Source organism: Malurus melanocephalus, unplaced genomic scaffold (genome assembly GCF_030028575.1).
Source record: "Malurus melanocephalus ecotype Western Australia unplaced genomic scaffold, MMel_1.1 scaffold_422, whole genome shotgun sequence".
NCBI lineage: Eukaryota > Metazoa > Chordata > Aves > Passeriformes > Maluridae > Malurus > Malurus melanocephalus.
This window is the reverse complement of record NW_026623654.1, coordinates 444,310-461,589: the sequence shown is the minus strand read 5'-3', so window position 1 is coordinate 461,589 and position 17,280 is coordinate 444,310.

Genomic DNA, 17,280 nt, shown 5'->3' with positions numbered 1-17,280 from the left:
ATTGGAGTTGGTGCTCTGCCTCCTGATAAATTTTTCTTCCATCAAAATGGCAACCTGAAGGATCAGCTTGTTGGAGAAAGAAAAATTTAAGGAATGTGTTATGRAAGGTATTATATGCACCTATATCAAGACTAGGGAAAAAAAAATCAAAAAATACCAAATCAAAACTGTATTTGTACCCATCTCTGCAGCTCATAAACAATGGAAGAAAGTATGGTCAAGTTTAGATAGAAAAAAACAACCTGCTTCAGAAATATGCCTTTAYAGTGCAACAGGGTGGGGAGTTTTGTTATCTATTGATCACATTTTGACCTCAATTGCTCAGTTGAACTATCTCTAAATCCTGTGGGCTACATTGTTGTAAAAAAAAAAAGGTTGAAGTGTATCTTGCCTTGTTCTGCGAGTAATGGTCAGTAACTATTCCTGTAGGAAGATCTAAATTTGCTCAACTTTTTTTTTTTTTCATCACACTGAAAGAGAAGTGACAGGTTTTAAGCAGAGTGACCATGATTTCAGTAGCCAATCACTTTAAAGAGTTATTTTAAACTYTCTAGTATTCTTTTATACATGTTAGATTTGCTAAACAGCTTTTTGATATTTTGCATTAGGCTCATACCTAAGACCTTACAAACAGTCATGAGACTACTGTACTATAAGAAGATGTGGATCAATTAATAACAAAGTATATAAAAATATTTCATCTCTTTCTTGTCATATCACCCACCACAATTAGAACTTCTTTCGTACCCCCACTAATTTCAGGTCTGGATTATTTGAGCATTACAGATCTGTTGCAGGGGAAGTGATTACTTTCTTTCTAGCAGCTTTTCTAGCACGCTGAGCTCTGTATTCTGATGAGCCGTATTTGCAACCTWCAGAAAAAGTAAATCCCCTAAATCAAAGACAAAGATAAAATGAAGGTAGGTTAAAAATACAACATAATTGTGTTAACATGTCAGTTAGCTTASCAGTTKTTTCTTGACTTACTGCTASAAAAGCATTGAAAAGTCTAATTCCTTYTCATGTGGGAGCTTGCCCCAGGAAATAATTTTGAGAGAAATTTTGACAATTTTACAGCATCACCTCTGCTTAGTATCTGAGTTAACAATTGGTACTRATTGGATAATTAACACATATGCCTCCTCAAGCAATAATACAAATAATTCAGTAGCAGCCCAAGTCTGCAGGCACATCATTRTTCTGGGGTCCCTGCTCGCCTGTGTTAACTCATTAGTAAGTCTGCTGCAAGGTCACACAATGGTAACATCATCTGTCTTGTTTGCAAATACTCAAACATCCTGTCAGGGCACAACAAATAGCAAATAAATCATAATAACGGCCCAAAACAGACCCACGAGGTAGACACATAGGAGAACTTCTGAGAGTTTTGTTTTAAACATTTTGCATCATATGAAAATGGAGATTTGTGTGAGAGCAAGGGTGTGAGATTTGATGAGGATTTCAGAGCACTAAATTTCTTTTTTCTCCACTGTAAATTATTATAATATTTTCTGGAAAAAAATCATGTGGTTAAGGAAGGCTTGCATTATTTTTTTAATAGGTCCCACATGGCCAAGGTCATTATAAATAACCAGAGCTATAAATGGCCTTAAAAACACAGCTCCAGAATAGAACTGATTAGAGAATGAATGCTAGGCCTGTGRTGCCCTGGGGGCTTGCTGGGGGAGGGCCCTGTCCCATTGCCAAGTTTCATTTAAATGTGCCCCAAACCTCACATATACTTTGAGATCATGTATGAATGCAGCTCCTGGAGCCCAGGATGGGAAACACCAGTTTAATAAGGGGAAAAAAAAAACCACAACCAAACAACCCAATCCCTCTAGTTTCAGAAAACCATACAATTTTTTGTTCAGTTTTGATCAAACTTYACCCAGTGGAATGATCTAAACCAGTATTATTTAACAGAAACCTTAAGACAAAGGCTTAAATTCTGGTGCTGTTTCAATCAAGACAGCAAAGGAAAGATGTGGATTTGTTTTATCAACATATCAGTAGATTCTTTCCTTCCCTTTGGTAAACATGATTCAGCTTTCGATGTGCAGCTGCTGACTCAATATAGATGGGAAAAACATTATGGATTCATGAATATGRAATCCTGGTTTCTTTAAGTTCCTTGATCAAATAAGAAATCTTCATCTCAGCACTTAGCTCATTTATTACCTTACCCAACTTATGCTACGTGGCATTGTTTGTTTCTATTTTAAAACAACTAAACATGATCAGAGGAAGAAATTACTGGTGTATAAAAGCAGAACAATGCACAGCAGTGATACTCTCCTCAGATTGCTGCAGTGCAGGGTAAAGTAGAAGCTGTCTTGAAATCAGTGTTATGTTGATACAGTAAGATTTCAGAATTATATGTATAAAAGCCACATTTTGCTTTGCAGGGTCAAACATAGAAAAGACATGGGTAATCTCTTGGAGTCGATGACAGGGACCCTAGGGGGTGTTATTTGTTCTTTGGTAGCAAAGTTGAGGACAAGTCATAGAATCATAGTATGATTATCAAAACTTTTTTTTTCTTTTCTTTTTTTCTTTTTTCTTCTTTTTATTTTTTCTTTCTTCTTTTTTTTTTAATTAGATTATTATCTTTTTTATTAAGATTATTACCTTAATTCATAAAGCAAGAACAGAATTTCATCTGTATTTTGGAGAAAGGTTGAACAAATGTCATTGAAGTACAGCAGAATTKATTCTGGTCTGAGAAGCAGGAATTTGACTACAAGCAGTGTCTCTTCTAGAGCAGGATTTTGCGATTTTGCTAGTAAACTGTGAAGGAGCTTTTTCCCTTCTGCTCAGTGTCAAGTGTGAGCCTGCTTCCCTGTCTGAAAGGAACAGCAGGGAGTGGAATTTAGTCAATGGATATCTCTCTGCTCTGATGAGTTCTAAGCACAGCCTGGCCCTCTCTGACTGGTTCACCTGGGCTTGGTCTCTGCAGAGATGGGAAACCTGTCCCTCCAAGGTTAGCAGACAGAACTCAGCARCAGCAAGGAGGAATCAAGAAAGTCTTGCACAAGGAGAATAAATTCACACATATTAAGCCTAGAAATTCAGAGGGTATTTGTTTTTTTTTTTTCTTTTTGTCAATAAGTTTTTGTTACTGTACTCTTTTGTTCATGAAGACAAAGAGTATTTTTTTCAGAGCCTGCTTTTACTGTAAAAACATTATTATTTTTTTTTCAATATTTATTCTCTAGCACTGAACTAGTTACACAGTGTATCCTACACCATCACTATAGAGAAACTTTTAGTTTTATGGGAGTAGAGAAAAAATTCCCAATTATATACCCATATACCAAAATGTAGACCTAAGTTTTCCAAATAAAGCAGTTCTGAGATGTTTTTATCTCCAGCAATCTTGCTGCTTCAAACCAAACATCTTTTTTTGAGTAGAAACTGCCAATCAGGACCAATTGTCTTTCATTTCACAACAGTGACAAATGATTTTTGGAAGCCATGACTCATTTTACCCTAACCCAGACAAATTAGTCCAAGTTGTGCAAGTRGTAGGATAAACCCAGCTGTGCCAAATCATACCCATCTGTTTGAAAATGTGTGAAAAATCTACTCTGGACAAAACATGCCAGAAGCATGAAACCAAAAAAACAAATAAATAAGTAAATAAATAAATAAATCTGAGCTGCCTTGGCAAAAAGTTTTTTTCACACTGAAAGACAAAATATTGTGGACCACACCCATGACTGATGTYGCTTTTATGAAACAGCACAGAAGAGCATCTGTATATATTTACTTTCTTTATACATTGGATACAACTGGTTTGTTTAACAGTTTCATTAATCTGTTATATAGAACATAAACTACAGTAGGGCATCATCTATGACTTTAAAGAAAAAACCTTACAGATCCATGCTTGAGRTGCACAGGAAGAATTCATACACTAAGGTCCATGGCAGCAATCTGCAAGAAATGCTTGGGTAGCAGAGGGTCAAGAGCTCTTCAATTTTCAGCTGTAAAATTTATTAAGTGCCTGGAGTTCTGCTCTGAGCACTTCTAGAAATGTTAGTTGTGCAAAATGTCCTAGAAACTCTCCTTTGCCTAAGTCTGTTGAGACTGAAAAACTTGGCATCCCTGAAAATTGCTTATTTCCTGCTGTCCATGCCAGAGTCTAAGCAGGGTGTTCACGATGACCCAGACACTGTTCAGAAAGGCTCTGTGTAGCTGTTGTGATTTAGCAAGACTCAGGCACTCCTTTGTTGCAGCTGACAAAAGAAACTCAATTCATTTTTCTACTTCCCTACTGTTGAAGTAAATAATAATCCTTAATTTTAACTGCCAAATCATCATACTGTATTCAGGCAATTTCTCCAGGTGCTCATATGCAGCTTTGGTTAAATGATAGTGGAACTAAAATGCTTATTCCTTTCATGTAAACACTTAATAATAAATATTTCTTTCCAATTTACATCCTTCCATTTAATTTTGTTATTATTACTATGCACTTGTTAACCTTCCAAATGAATGAGGACTCGATATAATGAGAATGGTATGAAGATGATCCAGTGCTGCAGGCTGCTCATATTCAATTCCAAATTAATAGGACTATTATCAATTAGATTAGCTGGCCTGCTGGTGTGAGTGGCTCTTGCCTAGGTCCTCCCCTTGAGCATTASTTTTCCAAATGGCAGTGGACAACCTCATACCTTCCCTCTTAAAAATCTGATTAATAASAGCTAACAACCTTTAAGATAATGAATAGACTCTCCTAGCTCCCAGCCCTGTCCTTATGTGATCAATCAGGCGTGAATGGCAGAAAAAGTTACTTGGAGACGAAAATAAATGAACATATTGTAGCAGGTAATTAAAGAGGATGCTTTGGTATTCTGCTAATCCCGTTTAGCCTCTCCTCTTTTCCCTGCTTGCCAGCTACAGAATTGCTGCAGCCTGTTTGTTCAAGACAAGGGAGCATTAATGTAAATGGGTGCGTGTTCATTAGTCAGGATGCAAATGCGGAACAGTGCTGGGGCACGAGGCATTGCCACCAGGAATTTATAACAAAAGATCCCCTGAAACTGCCCCCATGAGGCATTGCCACCAGGAATTTATAACAAAAGATCCCCTGAAACTGCCCCCACGAGGCATTGCCACCAGGAATTTATAACAAAAGATCTCCTGAAACTGCCCCCATCTCTGTGCTCGTTTACAATGTGAATTGAGAAGTGTGCAGGCCTCACCTCCAGTGCTGGGGGCAGCTTTGGGTGCCACAATATAAAAATGCCATGGAGCTGTTGCAGAGTGTCCAAAGGAGGCCCTGAGGATGGGGAAGGCGTTGAGGGGAAGCCGTGTGAGGAGCGGCTGAGGGCACTGGGGCTGTTGAGCCTGGAGGAGACTGAGGGGAGCCCTCAGTGCAGTCACAGCTTCCTTGTGAGGGGAGAGGAGGGGCAGGCACTGATCTCTGCTCTGGGGGACAGTGACAGCACTGAGGGAACGGATGAGGATGTGTCAGGAGAGGTTTGGGTTGGGTATCAGGAAAAGGTTCTTCCCCCAGAGGGTGTCTGGGCACTGGAACAGCTCCCCRGGGCAGGGACACAGCACCAAACCTGACAGAGCTCAAATGGTGTTTGGACAATGCTCTCAGGCAGATGATGTGATTCTCCTGTGCAGGGCCAGGAGTTGGACTGTGATGATGGGTCCCTTCCAACTCAGGATATTCTGTGAGTCTATGATTTAAATCTCACTATAGGCATAGACTGATTTTGGGTTGTAACAAAAATTCCTGAAACAATAGGATTACTCATATCTTGGACTTTTTCAGGGTTTGTTTTTGTTTGGTTTTTTTTTCTTTTTTTTTTGTTTGGTTTTGTTTGTTTGTTTGTTTGTTTGCTTGTTTTGTTTGTTCGTTTGTTTGTTTTAAATCTGGGGCAGCCCCAAGTAAATCATAATTTTGTTTTTTAATAACTGTGAGAAGACCCTTTAAAGTAGGCTCAGATATCAGGCAGTACAGGCTAGTGACCTAGACATCAAGACACAGTCAAGGAACAGTTCCCCTCTCCAATGAAAGGATGTGCATCAATTCGGGCTCAAGACATGCTGAACTGTTATGGGACATTCAAAACAAACATGGCTTGGGCTAAATCACTGAAAAAGAGAAATACATTTATGTATCATTTTTTTATGCCAGTCCTTTATTAAAACCAGAACTTCACCTCTCAGGTTTTGCTTTACTTCTCTGTAATAGGTATTGAACTTCTTGAGAAGCATCTTGAATGTTCCTGGTAACAGAAGCTGGGTGAAGTAAGATCAGCTCTTTGCACTTTTGATAACTTAAGAGAACATGAKAGAAACTTTATGGGAAGCCTTTTGGAGGATGCATCTCACAGGATAAAAGCAGAAAAAGCTGATGTCAGAGTAATGAATTGTCAGATTTCTGAAGGGTCTTGTACATTTAAAAATCGCATTCAACTAAAAGTGGTTCCTCACCTTTCTCTTTATATGGCCTGAGGGGCAAAAGAAAAATCAAAACCCCATTACATTAAAATTTGGAAAAGGTTCCCATGGAGATTTGGGGACTAGTGATCAGACAAATTAGCAGAATACGTAATATAGAAGACAGAAAGTACATAGATAAATATGGTACCACCGAGAAAAATCAATGTGAGTTTTGTAGAAAGAAGTTTGGTCTCKCTCATCCTTTAAAGAATCAATAATCATTTGCTATTGTATACTTGTGCTTCACAAAGCTTTCAACATCCCATCAGAGATATCAAATGGTTGTTTCTTTCCAAGGTTCTCTCATGAGCAAATAAATGCTCAAAAATTGGAAAGAAAGAGTAGGAATAAATAATCAGTTTTGTCAATACAGGGAAACCACTCTAGGAGTCTCATATTCACACTGGGCCCTGTATAGCTACATATATACAAAAATTATCTGGAGAAAGAGTGAAAAGTGAAACAGCAAAGTTTATTGATGGTACAGGGGCACACAGAGCTGGAAAAGTTGATAATACAATTGCCAATAAACTCTCAATACTGAGCTGCCAGATGTGTTTAAAATTTGGTAGGATAAACGAGTAAATGTGGAAAAAGTAAAAAAGTATGGTAGCCACGTAAAAGGTAATTTTACATTTGCAGTGAGGTGTTCTAAACTATTGACTGTATCTGAGGAAAGAGATTTCAGAGGTCTAGTAACAGGACTTGGGAAAATGTTAGTTCAAGAGTCAACAACAGTTAACAGGAAAAATGAGTATTTATGAGTTATTGCGAAAAAATAAAGAACAAAACTCTAAAATGCAATGGCACTTCATGCACATGAATCCTGGGTATTCATGGGAAATCTGTCTGCCTGCCACTGCAAGGACGTAACAGAAGAAGTACAGAGAAGAGCAATAATGATGAAAAAATTTACAGAGCAACTCCCAGAGGAAGGATTAGACAGACATGAACTCCTCAGCTCAGAGGAGAGACACTGTGGGGAGCTTTTGACAGAACTATAAAATCATGAGTGAAATTGAGAAGGTGGAGAGGGAACTGATGGTAGTTCCTCATAACYCAAGATCTGCAGGATCTCTGAAAAGAAGTTGCAGACCAAACGAACTCATGAGTATTTATAGAATTGTCACAGGAAGCTGCACAGACCCACAATAATAGCTTCAAAATGAGATGATAAAGACTCCTTAAAAATATTAAGCCCAAAATCTAAACTCCACCTTTGCATGCTCACAAGCCAGGGATTGTCGGACGGGTACAAGGAGGAAAATTGCTGTGTTTGCTCTGTTTCTKGAGACTCCCACCTGGAAATTGATCGCTGCTTAATTCCTGAGATGCTATGGGAGGAGGCTGCAAAGTTGTAACCAGTCCTGAGCTGCTAAGACCATTCCTATATTTTTAGCATCACTATTAATTTCTCACTTGTGAGAAGCTGAAGTCACCCTCTCTGCCCTTTTTTTCAGGTTAGCAATGCCACATTGCAGCTGTGTGATATCAAAAGTGGCAAGTTCTGACCCTTAAAGGAAGTGAAAAAATGATCCATTTTATATCCAGCAATGTTGTTCTTCATTTAAAGCTACAGAACAAATCTCACCAGAAAAGATCTTAATTGCTTCCTTATAAGTTTGGTTTTTTTTAAAATCCACTACAGTACTGAACATGCCATGTTTTATTTCAGTGCAAATGCTATTCTTCTAAACTGTAAATTAAGTCTTTCAAATTATATTTGAACCAAAGTACAGAAAATGTGTTCTCCCTCTTCTCTTTCCCCCTTTCTGTTTCTAATGGATAATTCTAAATCAGCTGAACTTTAAATTCCTTACATGAATAGACACAATGGATAAAGAACTACATGAATTTAAAGTAAGTGATGTAAAATGAATGTTTATTCATTAGTATTGCGCTTTACGCATCTGTAATAAGCATTACTCTCAAATTTTAAGGTATGTTGACTAGGYGACTAAGAACTTCTCCAAGTTATTTAGCATACTAGATAAGATTAAATCTATTGTATGAGTGGTGCAAAATAATGTGGTATTACATAACTGCATTTTCCTCTCTGAYATTTTTTCTTTTAATTAGAAAAATRAAGTGCTAAAACACTTTCCATTCAGGAAAACAGGAAAGCATGCATTTAACTATGATATAATTTATTCATTCAGATGAGTGTTTGTTATAACCATGGCCTTACATGTCTTGCTGAAGCAGAGCCTTAATGGATAAGGCAGAAATTCTAATGAGGTCACCAAAAATAGCAGAGGACCTAAAAATCTGCATTTTGGTGCATCCAAATTCCATTCCTATTGATWGCATCTGGCCAGCTGATGCCACCTATTCAACATTCACTGCAGGACTGGGACAAAAATCAAACTGTAAAAATTAAAGAGATGTATTAAAAATAACATTCCTGCATTTTATATACATATTCCATTATATACATATTCATGACACTCCTCTTAGAGCAGTAAATGTTAGCTGGCTGTGATAGAAATAAAATATGTCAGAGAAGATCCTGAATTTTCCTGCCTGGTGAGTTTTCCAGTTAATTCACTAAGAGAATTGGGAAGGGGCAATGTGGGGCTGCACCAGCCCTACAGGATCTGGCTGCAAAATTCAGGCACCATTCCAGACCTGTGAAAAGTATGCAGAGTTTTCAGCCAGATCTACATATGGAGAAATATTGACTTTCTTCTTATAGAAAGTCTGCCTTCTGGATGAATTTATGCTTTAAATGGCAAACTTATTATTGAAGTACTGTCATTTTTTACAAATGTCGTTTGCATTGCTCTTATTTTGGTAATGAAAAAAAGATATCTTGCAGCAACAATTCTCATTTTGCCATGGAGGACAGGAAACAATAAGTTTTTTTCTTAATTACTTCAACTATTGAGCAAAATGCTTCAGAATCAAGAAAAATGTGAGATTGATATATTAAAAACATTGCCAATGCACTTCATTTCTCAAAAATTAATATTATTGTCTTTTTGCTCTTTCACCATAATTCAATTAAAGCTGTTTTGCCTTACAAAGCTGAAATAAAACATTTATACATGTTAGGACAATTTTCCTCGACTTCAGTGGCAAAGCATGAACGCCAGCCAGACACAAACTCTCYGTGCAAATCAATTCACACCAGATCAGCCTCTCCCCTGTGCCCCAGGCCAGTGTGGGCACTGAAAGATGACTTGAGAGCAGGAGTCAACTCAGTGTTGCAAGTTTTATGAATCAAGGAACAGCAGCATGGAACACATTTCTAAYTAAAATATCAATTATGTACACTTTTGTCTCCATTACTCTGGGTGGCTTTGATCCTTTCTTTTATAGGGGAAAAGGGAAGGGCATAGCAAAGTGTATTTATGATGCTTCAGCCTTGAATATCAATAGTAGAAAGATTTTAGAACCTACTTCATTTTCTTCTGTTTGGGCACATCGCTTATTGCTACAACTTTACATGGCTACTTTAAACTAATTTGACTGTGAAACATCTGCTTTTCATTGTAATTCTTTGAATTTCATGGACCTGGGCAAAGATTTAATAATTTGAGGGAGCCACAGAGGGGAAGATGCCTGGTGCCCATCCTGACACGRCAAATCAAGTGGTCTGTGGGATGGCATCTCTCACTGCCATTTGTTTGGTTGTGAAAAAAACTTGGGGTAAAGAGAATATGGGTCAAAAAATGGGCAAAGCATGAACCTGTGAAAGAATGGAGCAAAAGAGACAGAGAGAGATTTCTAGGCTTTTATTTATATTCCTTGGAAATAGGCATTAACTTCAAAGTTGTATTACTTACAGGCCCACGTGTATGATTTTCGTTACRGTTTCTTAAAAAATGAGTAATCCCTAGGGTTTGTTGAAAAAAACAAACATAAAGAAACAATGAAAAAAAGTCAGAAGAACAATGTTATGACAAAAAATACTGTATTTTGTGAATGAAAATGCTTTGTCAGAGATTTTATTATCTCATGAGTCCCAGAACAAGTTTTTTTGTTTTCATGTTTGAAACTTTTTCTTTTCATCCCAATAATGTCAAAATATTTCATTATGGTATTGCTAAAAGGTCTATTTTGGTATATTTTATTGCAGTATTTTGTCACTATGAAACATATCTGAATGGTATAGAAGAAAAACATTTTGGTAATGCAACTGCAGTGCTTTTGTACCAACATATTTTATGAAATATATCTGAATGGTATGGAAGAAAAACATTTTGGTAATGCAACTGCAGTGTTTTTGTACCAACATATTTTAAATTTTCCATTCCATTAAGTAGGAGAGTTGAATTTTTTAGCACAGTTCAGGGTAAAATTTTAGAATCTAATGATATCTAATAAGTATTTTGCATTGTAATGTCAATAAATCAGTAAAGTAATATATGAGCAGATTCATGGCAGGGTTTCTTTTCTTTGTTTCTTTGTCTCTTTTTGTTTTTTTGTTTTTTTGTTTTTGTTTTTGTTTTTTTGTTTTTTTGTTTTGTTTTGTTTTGTTTTGTTTTATCCTTGTGCGGGGGTGGCCCCTACAAAGATTTGGTTTTTTTTCATCTACTTGTTTTGGGCATTTCCATTAATTTAAAGCAACTAATAAACATAGATTAAGTGTATATGGACAATGGGTATTAGTACTAAGTATGAACTGTGGGGTTTTCAGCATGGAAYTATTGGAGACCACTGCTCTCAAATAGCTAAAGCAAATCAAATCACACAATTATCTATTATCAGGGCTGATTTCAGGGATAATCAGTGCCAGGGGTGGCAGTGAGTAGAGATATAGCAGGGAAATTGCCACCTCATAAATATGGAGTTACTGTGAGCCCTGCTCAGTGTGCTTCACACTCTTTTTCATCCAGTCTTCCCATTAGCACTCCACTCTTTTAATTAGTGTGGTAAATAGAGCTGGATTCTCTATTTGCTAATGCCGACTCCTTCATAAATACACGTACAAAGTGGGAACTCAGCTGCCATTTTCCTCACCAGAAATATCCAAAACTGCTGTAATATAACAGGTGAAAGCAAAAGGGCTGTCGGATGAATGACAAAACRTACAGCAGAGAGAATGATACTTTCAAGTGGAAATGAGAACTGTTGCAGTTGTTTTAAAAGTTGCATTGACTGCTGGATCTTTGCTCTCTTTGGCCCAGCTGTACTTAAAYACAAATTAACACTGGAACGAGTGATATCTTTGCATTAAAAAAAAAATTTCATCAACTGCATTAAAAAATTCATTTTCATCATCCTCATTCCTATGGTGAGTCTTGTTTTTACAGCCATAATGCCAAAAAAAAACATGAATTGCAGCTGACAGGCTGAACTACAGGGCACATAAAAGATAAATATGTCCAACATACCCACATCACCATTCTGGGAGGGAATTAAAACTGGTGGATGTTGCCCAAGTGATACTTGCCTGCCACCCCTTCCTAGTTACACATRYAGAGTCTATGCCTCTGTTTCCWCTCATTTTACTAATAAGYAAACAGAAAAACACCTGTATATTAWGGAAMAAATATGCATTGGAAAATAGTTGCCAAGGAATGTTGTTTGGACTGTTGTTTCCTAGTTCTTCAGCAGACCCTGCAAGGAACTAACCTGGGTCAATGGTGGTTTAGTATCAGTCCTTTTCATATTAAACAAGATATTCAGAGTCATTTTAATTTCCAGCTGCATGAACACTTCCTGAGTTCTAACAAAAATAAATAGCAAGAATGAAGAAGAATACCAACTTATATATATGTTTTGTGAGATCATCTTACTCCCCTGAAGACACACATGTTCTGCATCTACCCCATTGTAGAGGGACAATTGCTAGGTGAAAATAAGCTATTTTCTTTTACTTTCTATTTGAAAGGCAAGCTGATGTATGTTTGAGGGGAGATTGGTTGCACATTCCCCAAGTTGCTTTTTTCTCTGAATGCTTGCACTTTCACATGTATTATGCAGCAGCTCAGCCCTACAGGACTTCAGCTTGAAGCCTCCTGGTGGAACAGGGATCCTTGTTTGGTGTGCTAGCTCCAAGAAGAAGCTCATTTGGACAAGCTGCTCCCTTGACAAGCCATAGCAGCAGCTTGGGGTGATGCCTGATGATTTTTGCCTTTTCTTTTTTATATACCCTTTTATATATTTTGTATATCCTTCTAGATATTTTCTGTACCCTTTATGTATTGTTCCTTGTACCCTAAGCCCACATGCTTGTAATTTTTGTAGCATAATATTCTGGCTTAGYTTTGGGGTTCCTCTAGYAAAAAACCAAACATTTTCAGCAGGAGGYCAGTGAGCTCTATKCYATCTCAAAACTTGAGGCTTCAACCTTGGATGAAGMCTTCAGTCTAGAATACATTGYKTAAACTGAGCTCTAACCTCATCTGAGGGGGATTCTTTAGAAAAGGGGGACATTGCTTCATTTATTAAGTTTCTTAYCAGGGAATTCTAAACAGATATGCTAATTTGCAAGATCTATAAAAATTACATATGCATTATACAGGGTGTGCATTTTTGGCGTTTTCCTTTTTGACGAGCTGTACACCTGGGACCCTATTAAAATACCCAGGCAAAAACCTTTCAACCCCTTAACTGTGCCTTCCTCATTATTCTAAACCAGCCAAAAGGCAACAGGAGAGGGCAGGACAAGGCCAGGTACAGGCCAATCCTGGTTGTGCATTGCTGRTTCYCTGTCGCTGTTGGGGCAGCCATGAYGCAMRTACATGGAAAGTACTCAAAAAGGGCCAAAAGCCATTTATTCCAAGAATCAGTGTCATTTATACACTTTTGTATGTTATCCATCATGTTACATATTCATTGGCTACTGAAGTGCTACAATGGGTTCATTGGCTATTACTCAACTACAACACATACTACTGGTTGCCTATAGCACAAGCATTCAAGCATTCAGAAAAACACCAGGTGCAGCGTTGGTGCTGTTTTTCTTCTTCTGTTGTTTAAGTTTCTTACTTCTGTTGATACTACATTCTCACAGATAGAAATACCAGCTCTATTCACTTGTTTTCCAGGGTTATGTTAACTTGTTTTTCACCTCCAGTTTAGCTAAATCATTTCCTAACCAGAATCCTTCCCTGGTTAGCCAAAGTAACAGTAGAGAGCAGGGGTTTTACAAGGGTAACAAGGCTCTTGTTTTATAAGGTTTTAATTACCCACAACAATTCCCAGCCTTTGGTCTGTCCTGGGAGATGACAATGTGGGATTTTCTCTGCAGCTTTGTAGCTGTACAATAAGTACCATACGTGTGTCATCTTAGCACAAAATCCACTTCCATSGGAGTCCCCACATTCCCGGCCCCAGGTGAGTTGCTCTGCTCTTGTTGCATCCTGAGATGTGTGAGAATAGTCAACCAAGTGCATAAAATTAGTCCTTTAGTGTTAAAGTGACACAGCCATGCTGGATGATTCCCACATAAAGTGATTTCTGACTGTACATTCAGTTTTCTGGCAAATAGCTCAGTGCTCTGCAGAGACACAGCTCTAACTGGGTTTCYTTTAATATTTCARCTGCAAGAAATTGGATTCAATGTGRCAGGCACAAGTCTGCTTTCCAAATATTTGAAATTATAAAAGAAGCAGAAAAAAATATATTGTTGAATTAATATATAAGTCATTCAGACTTGCTAATATAGTTTAATAATGAGCAGATCTGACTAAAAGCCTCCTTTTAACTCTGCAGGTAATTGAAGAATTTCATGAGAGAAGAATGATCTCTTACTGTGTTTTTCCTTTGTTTCTGTTGAGAGCAAAGATTCAAATGCTTCTTTCTAACTTTCCCAATCCTTTTTTAGTCATTAACCCTTCAATCTAAGTGCAATTATTTAAAACATTTTGGTGGAAATCTCTCTRCAATCACAATTTTATCAGAGCAGTTGCTTCACAGCTGACAAGTCAATCTGTAGATACACTTGAGGATGACAATAATTAAAAAACCCTTGACAAATTATCAGTCAAAAAAAAAGGAGTTTGTTGCAAATATTTTGAATGTTAATTTAACACTTGCTGATGATCCCTGACAGTCAGTCCAGGGAGATGAAATCTGACTTCCTCCACAGAAAAGGACTTGATGGCAAAAAAACCCAAAAAAGAAAACAATGGAGCTCCAAGACCAGTTTTAAAAGAGGCAGGTGTTTAGCATCCAGAGGTGCATGGTGGTCCTTGGATTTGTTGGGAGAACTCATTATTTTCCATTATATTGTGGCTCAGTCATGTGCAAACTCAGGTTGCTCGAATTGAATTGTGTCTTTACACTAAAGTTACACAGACAGGTGAACAACAAAAAAACACACTGGTGATGAACACCAGCTGCTTCTGGGCCGGGCTAGACTGGTACAGACATCAGAAAAGACTTTGAAAAGCCTTGCTAAATAACCCCATGTTAAACGGGCCTCCATAAATCCATGCAAACATGACCTGGCAATTACAATTTTAACAATGAAAAATTGGAGTAGTCCAGCTCCTCTACTCTTTCTGCTTTTCAGATGTTTAACCATTTTATAAAATACCATATGTGTATTTTGCCCATTCTCAAGCTGCAGCACATCCAAGATAGCAAAAAATCTTTACTCCACTCCAACCTTTTTGCTTCTTTAACAACAGTTTCCTAAGTCCAAAAGGCTCAAGTTCCTTAACATTTGCTCTTCAGAATGCCATTTTCTTTCTTAGGTAGCAGTGCTTATAAAAGTAAACTAAGTGCTATTTTACAGCAAGGGGAAGCAGAAGTACTTGATCACTGGCCTCTCTATTTTTTTGCACTCTTTTGCCAATTTCTTTATTAGCTGGTTTTCTACTTAACACARTCCTGGGTCATTTTGATGAATGTCTTTGAATTTTTGGCTTCAGGTGTGTGGTACTCAGAGCAAGACTTTGTCATTTTATTTGTGTTCAGTTTGTTTTCTAACTTCATTATTAAGTCAATTACACGATTATTATCTGCATATTTTCTCTACCTCTACTCACATTCCTAAAATTAAACAGGTGAACATATACCAATGCAAGACTAAGAAAATGGAGAGTGAAACTGCTCTTTTTTTTTTTTTTTGACTCAAGAAAAAAACATTCTTCTAGGCATGAAGAACAAACCACAACCTATGAGTATAATCATGAATATGCCACACATAGTGAGCTATTCTTTGACTCTGGTGGCCCCAGCACATGTGCCCAAACAACAATGAAGGACACATCTGAAGTGCACTTCACAATAAAATATACAACTTTTGTCAGAAACTTTTAGGGGAATCAGGAACATTCATTAAAGGAAGTGCCAATGTGCTGTACATCACCAGCACAAACACCAAAAACAAAAAAAGAAAAAAAAAAAAATTTTTTTTTAAAAAAAAAAGAAAAAAATAAAAAAGTAATGTTTGCTCTTTTAAACTCCTACAATGATGTTGAGAGGAATAGAATATGGGAGAGGAAAACCATCCTAGTGTTTAAAGATGTTTTATTTTGGATAATGATGAGGTCTCTCTGGAACGAATCTATTTTATTCTTGAATTGAATGTTCCTTGGATGTGATGGGCAATGTTGTCCAAGCGTAGATATAAGAGATTATTTGTAATGGATTATAATACTAATAGAAATAGCATAAAAATTTGGTGAAGAATACTTTAGAAAAATTTAAATAGATTATGCCATTGAAGCTGTAGGCACAGCAGTGTTGGATTCAGATTATTGTGAGAATCTAGTTTTGCTCACAAGTTTCCAACACAGACAAAATTTCAAAWACTCTTCCAAGAGACAAAATTTCAAATACTTTGGCTTTGGGAAAAGGTCCTTAATGGTCCCTAATTTTTATAAATTAGAAATGAGAACGAGATGTCGAAATATCTTTGAGGATAGGGACCAAAACATTTAAGCTTTTACTGCACATGACAGTATAAGCCAAAAGATGCCTAATGATAGCTATGAAAATGTAATTAGGCATTACTTCACAGAGTGCTTAAGTCTGTGCATGAGGCACTGCTGATTGCCTTTGCAAATATGGTTATGAGTGCTGCAACTGAGAGGTTWTTTTGTAACTTTTTAATAGAAAGGCTTTAATACAGGATACATCATCGTGCAATAAATAATTCCTCTTGGCATTTATTTTTATTTCATTTCAGTTACTTAAAGGCCTGTTTATTAAAGGTTCAACATACATTTTTTCTCCAGAATTAAGTACACCAAAAATCAAATCTAAAGTAAACATTTCACAGCAGTGCTTTACATGTAAAGCTTTCTGATAAATCTTCAATTTTACAAACATCATAGCTGCAAAAAAAAAAGGCAGAAAAAAAGGCATAACATGATCCATCACAAGCACATTTTCAGGAGGAAGCCCATGACAAGATTTTGTGTCGTTCACCAGTATTTGTGCTCCCAGGAGGTAAGCAGGTCACCAATTTAGTAAGTACTCATCAGCAAATAAGCTTTCAGGTTTTTCAGTGTATTTAGAGTGCTGACTTTCAGTTTTTCTTGAATAGATTATAAAGCTAATTCTAAGATGAAACCCAAGCTTTTTAATCAAGTGTGACAAAAGCCTATATGCAGTTTTGAATAGCACTTTTGAAAGATGGAAATAAATTACCTCTTTATTTTCAATACCAGTAGAGTCTCATTTTCCATTTACACCATGTGCTTCTTGTTAGCTGAGGGAGTTGCCATAAATTAGTTAGGGCAGATGAAGTCTGTAGCAAAGCCATACTTCCTTCTTSCTTCAAAGCCATCATTGTAAAGCATAAATTATCACAAGGAAAGCTTTTATGTACTTTTTTGACTGTTTATTCATTTTGATTTATAGAATAATTAAAAGATAATATGAGAATCAAAACCCTACATAGCCAGA